Below are 6,000 nucleotides of genomic sequence, written 5' to 3' on the forward strand. Positions count from 1 at the left end.
GATGGGGTTGTGTTCCTGTCTTGCTAGTTGCTTGGCATTGTGTGTCCAGCACTATAGCTTGCTGGTCGTTGAGTGAAGCTGGGTCTTGGTGTTGAGATGGAGATCTGTGGGAGATTTTCGTCGTTTGGTATTATGTGGAGCTGGGAGGTCTCTTGTGGACCAGTGTCCTGAAGTTGGCTCTCCCACCTCAGAGGCACAGCCCTGATGCCTGGCTGGAGCACCAAGAGCCTTTCATCCACACAGCTCAGAATAAAAGGGAAAAAAATAGAAAGAAAAAAAAGAAAGAGGATAAAATAAAATAAAGTAAGATAAAATAAAATAAAGTTATTAAAATAAAAAATAATTATTAAGAAAAAAAGAAAAAAAATTTTAAGTAAAAAAAAAAAAAAGAAAACGGACAGAACCCTAGGAGAAATGGTGAAGGCAAAGCTATACAGAGAAAATCTCACACAGAAGCCTACACATACACACTCACAAAAAGAGAAAAGGGGAAATAATAATATATCTTGCTCCCAAAGTCCACCGCCTCAATTTGGGATGATTCGTTGTCTCTTCAGGTATTCCACAGATGCAGGTACATCAATTTGTCTGTGAAGATTTAATCCGCTGCTCCTGAGGCTGCTGGGAGAAATTTCCCTTTCTCTTCTTTGTTCATACAGCTCCCGGGGTTCAGCTTTGGATTTGGACCCGCCTCTGAGTGTAGGTCGCCTGAGGGCGTCTGTTCTTCACTCAGACAGGATGGGGTTAAAGGAGCAGCTGTGGGGGCTCTGGCTCACTCGGGTGGGGGGGAGGGAAGTGTACGGATGCCAGGTGAGCCTGTGGCGGCAGAGGCCGGCGTGACCTTGCACCAGCCTGAGACGCCCCATGTGTTCTCCCGGGGAAGTTGTCCCTGGATCACAGGACTCTGGCAGTGGCGGGCTGCACAGGCTCCCGGGAGGGAAGGTGTGGATAGTGACCTGTGCTTGCACACAGGCTTCTTGGTGGTGGCAGCAGCAGCCTTAGCGTCTCATGCCCGTGTCCATGGTCCGCGCTGATAGCTGTGGCTCGCTCCCGTCTCTGGATCTCTTTTAGGTGGCGCTCTGAATCCCCTCTCCTCCCACACCAGAACAGAGGCAAGAAAGTCTCTTGCCTGTTCGGCAGCTCCAGACCTTTTACCGGACTCCCTCCCGGCTAGCTGTGGGGTGCTAACCCCTTCAGGCTGTGTTCACGCTGCCAACCCCAGACCTCTTCCTGTGATCCGACCGAAGCCCGAGCCTCAGCTCCCAGATCCCGCCCGCCCCAGCAGGTGGGCAGACAAGCCTCTCGGGCTGGTGAGTGCTGGTCGGCACCGATCCTCTGTGCGGGAATCTCTCCACTTTGCCCTCCGCACCCCTGTGGCTGCGCTCTCTTCCATGGCTCCGAAGCTTCCCACCTCCAACATCCGCAGTCTCCACCGGTGATGCGGCTTCCTAGTGTGTGGAAACCTTTCCTCCTTCACAGCTCCCTCCCACTGGTGCAGGTCCCGTCCCTATTCTTTTGTCTCTGTTGTTTCTTTTTTCTTTGCCCTACCCAGGTATGTGGGGGAGTTTCTTGCCTTTTGGGAGGTCTGAGATCCTCTGCCAGCGTTCAGTGCGTGTTCTATAGGAACAGTTCCATGTGTAGATGTATTTCTGATGTATCTGTGGGGAGGAAGGTGATCTCCGCGTCTTACTCTTCCGCCATCTTCTCCTCTCTCTCCTCTCTTTCAGGTTCTTAAAATATGCGTTTTAAAATTATTTACAAGTTTCTCTAATATTTTCATTTTTTGAGGCATAAATTCTTCCATTTGATGAGTATTCTGACTGTCTGCCATAAAGTTAGTTTCTTCTTGTTCTTTGAAATATCTGTTTAGCTGCTCTTGAGTAGAAGTTTTATTGCTATTTGCTCTCTCTCCTTATTCTCACCCATCCTTGTCTGACAGTTCTGATATGTCACTGAAGTTTTCTGGGTTTCCAGTACCAAATTATGTCTTATGTTGCAAATTGAGAGCTTTTATCACATGAGGATATTGCTAAAACCCATCCCTGAACTCTCATGTAGCAAATTACTCACCTTGTCTAAGATTCTCTTTTTTATCTATAGAATGTGAGTATTAACAGTATACATCTCGTAGGATTGTTGTGAAGATTTACTTTGTTAACATATATGGAGAACTTAGAGTAATCCCTGCACATAGGGACCACTATATAAGCATCCATTATTATTATTATCATCATTATTACAATCCCTGGTATATGGCTGGCATGTAGCAGATATTTTACAAATGGGTGTTTTGGTTATTATTATGATTCATTGGACTTCTATGTCTTCTAACTTTCAGGTCATATTACTATGCCTTTAAAAATTCCTATTACCACATATCCTCTCTGTTCTTTCATGAATTATTCCTGATGAGACTGATTAGGTGGTTTCAGGGGACTCATGCCAGGACATTATTCTCTTCCAAAAGTGAAGCTCTGTCTCCAGGAATGGGACAATACTCTTCATTCTACTGAATTCAAATCCCTTTTCCCTCTGAGCCAGCGTAAGTCAGGATCCAGGATCAGGGGAAGAAAGATGCAAATGAAGAGTGGGGGATGGTAGTTGGAGATGGATACTTTGTTGGCTTTATATATCTTGAAATAATTACTTCAGTGCCTATTGTAATATAATTAGAGCTAAATATTAGTTTCTATCAAGGCAAATAGTAGGAATCAGAAGATTAAAAGCTCAGAACCAAATACCTGGCCTAACTAATAATATTAGGCTGAGAAAACACTCTCAGACAACAATGTACACCAAACAACAATGAGGATAATAGTTAAGATACTAAGCCTTGAAGTCAGTCCTCAGGGTTCATGCTGGGCCCTTTTACCTCTTGAGATCTGTGTTTTCTCATGAGTAAGTAGAAATGATAATAATACAGTTATTTAGAGTTAAAATATTCAAAACACTTGAGAAACTAGCTAATATAAACTATAAACTCAATAGATATTGACCGTTATCTCGCCATGGATTTTTGGCCAAAAGAGGACCTTGAGGAAAATATAGAGCTTGGAAGAGGAATTCTAAGGACAATGATTTCATTGATAAGAAACAAAACCTGTCAGATTAGTTCAGTTGTGAATAAAGACCATGAAGTCTCCAGATGGGTGTTTAAGATGAGGAGTTGTCTGAGAACAGTATGGCTTTTCGGGTAGATGAGACAGATCTCTCCTGGCCACAGGGAGGTTGACGGGAGCAGGGCATTAACTGGTGAGGCTCACATCTGGGGAGTCTCTGCAATTTTTGTCTTCATCCCCACTCTTGGTCCTTTCCTGGGGTTGTCTCTCAAGGTCTAAAGCTGGAAACCTCTTGTATGTTGAGGCAGTGTCTCTCCTTCCTAAGCCATAAAAGTGATCATGGTCCAGGAATACCAGTAGGTGTGGGTAAAAGAGGAACCACTGAAACCAGTGGCCAATGGGAAGATCACAAAAGATACAACTGGAGAAGTCCCTGCCCAGATCTTTTGAGGAAGAATCACACAATTCCTTCTCTTGGTTACAATGCCATTGGGGGCAAAACCATGTTTCTTCTACTCGTCTTTAAATTTATGGCATAGGGAGATTTGTCACCTATTTATAAATGCCTGTTTTCCATGCAACTGAATGCCTTCTACTTAATATATCTGGTAGACTCTAAGTTTTAAAATATAGTTTGCATATCTCCAAGGGTAAGTTGAATTATCTTAGGGTTCGATATTTTTAGCACTTCTAAAGTTTTCAGCATCAGAATTTAGTTTGGCTTATTCAACAGTTAGTTTGCTTTCCAACTGGAAGGTATTAAGGGAGGAGATTATGTATTAATCAGTATGACAATACTGTATGTGAAGGAGTATCATGCAGAATGTTTGAAAGGAGTTAAGTTCAAATAATTCCCTAATTGGTAGGCTGATTTTAAGGTTTCCAATTCCAGGATACTAAAAGCATCAAGTACTTTACATGATACAGGTCCAACATCCTCATTCAAATGTAAGTACACACTTGCATTCTAGGGCCAAATGTAAATACTTTTGGATTGCCCACTCAAGCGGAGTTGACCAAGCTTTTCAAACTTTCATGGGATTGATAATGCTATTAAAATTAAGTATCCCTCCTCTAAATACCCTGAATCCTAGATTGTGTTTCTGGAATTAAATAACCAAAAAGACACCCAAACGAATTTGAAAATGCCACTAAGAGCCACCAAAAATTCACCTTGAAAAATTGGAGTTAAATATTTCTTATTCAAGGAGGGAGAACCCAAACAATTTCTTTTGACAGATTTTGCTTTAGTTCGTCTACTGGAGAACCTGATGTCTTTGCCAAAGAAATATGCAAATGTGTGTTTGATTAAATCAGATGAAAACTTGTTTGATTAAATCAGATGAAAACTGTATTGCTGAGGTATGGATTCTCTTCCCGTTTCTAACTTCCTTCATTTCATGCCCACTGAACCAAGTCTAAGACCTCCGTGACTTTCCATAGGACGGTAACCTTCTGCTTCTAAATGAACCCTCCTAGTGCCCTGAGTTCCCTGTGAGCCCAAGATCAATGGGTGGATCATCTGTCATTCTCCAGCATGGGTGTGGTGGAGGGGATGCCAGTCTTCTGGCATGGATATGTGCAGAGTGAGACTCTTCATGACAAACAAGATAAATCCATCCTGTCAAAACTGCATGTGCTGCTGCTCTATCACCATGATTACACAGAGGTTTTGCTTTAGAGAACCCTGGATTTTAAATTGAAAGTCAAATATAATTTGCCAGGAGAAGCATGAAGTGAGTGACTAGAAAGCTGCTAATGAGGCCCAGCAAGGGGAATCAGTGTCTGTGACAATGAGCCACCGTGTGTGGTGGGTCACTGGGCCTCAGCTGGGTGGGAGAAGCAGACTGGAGGCCCAGGGTCAGCGCAAGGGCCACGTGCTCTGGGTTGGTTCTAATGGTGTGATGGCTAAAACCAGGCAGATGCCGTTCACTTCTTTGGCTGTTGGGGAGCAGTGGCATTATTTTAACTTCTATGTAAAAACTAAATGATGCAGCCAAAGAGAAATAAAGTCTGTGTTGAGAAACAGCACTTTAGGAATGTGAACTCATATCTACTGAGTGCTTCACTGATGCCTGGAACTGTGATAGGTCCTTTCCATATAGTGTCTTAATTAATACTCACTATAGGTTTTATTGTCCACATTTTGGAAATGAGAAAACTGAAACTGTGAGAAATGAAGTGACTCACAGAAGGTTATATATTTAGAGCAAAGTGAGGGAAATTAACTTTTTCTGGGCCTCTAGGGCATGGTTCCATGTTGTCTTCTGGGCATGATAAGTGCATATATGATACCCGGAAGTTGGTATTAGGGCCATATTTTGCAGGAGAACCAACTGAATCTCAGAGAAGATAAATACGTCCCAGGGTGAGAGAGGCTAGTCAATGGCAGAATTAGGCTTTGAACCTAACTTTGCTGATATGGAAGCCCATAGTCCTTTTACTCTTATTTCATGTTTAAGAAGGTGATGGGTAAGCTGAGGATGAATTGATTTTCAGAAAGAGCCCTTTACCTTCAAAGCTGTCCTGAGAATCTCTTTTTTCTCTCATAAGATGACTTGCTGCTAGATCATTTCTGGTCCTTCCTTTAGCACTATCTTACCTGTTACATCAGGATTTTATAGCATGCTTGATTTGACCCTAATACGTATAGCAATGAGTTATATAGCAAACGCTATTAAATTTTCCCTCAGGTTACCTCAGAAAGCAGGCTGACCCACTCTTCTGCCAACTTTTGCTCACTCACTGACCACCTCCAATCCCTTCTGGAAATCCACAAATTTAGATGGCATGGATGCACACAGTTTACCTACTTGATGTTCAAAGAGGATTTGCAGTCACATGACCAATGCAGAAGAGATGAGGTGTGTAGTTACCCTGTTCCCATGTAAGTTGTTTGAAAGGCTTGGTTTCACCTCAGTAAGGACGAGTGCATTTTGTT

Source organism: Balaenoptera musculus, chromosome 18 (genome assembly GCF_009873245.2).
Source record: "Balaenoptera musculus isolate JJ_BM4_2016_0621 chromosome 18, mBalMus1.pri.v3, whole genome shotgun sequence".
Classification (NCBI taxonomy): domain Eukaryota; kingdom Metazoa; phylum Chordata; class Mammalia; order Artiodactyla; family Balaenopteridae; genus Balaenoptera; species Balaenoptera musculus.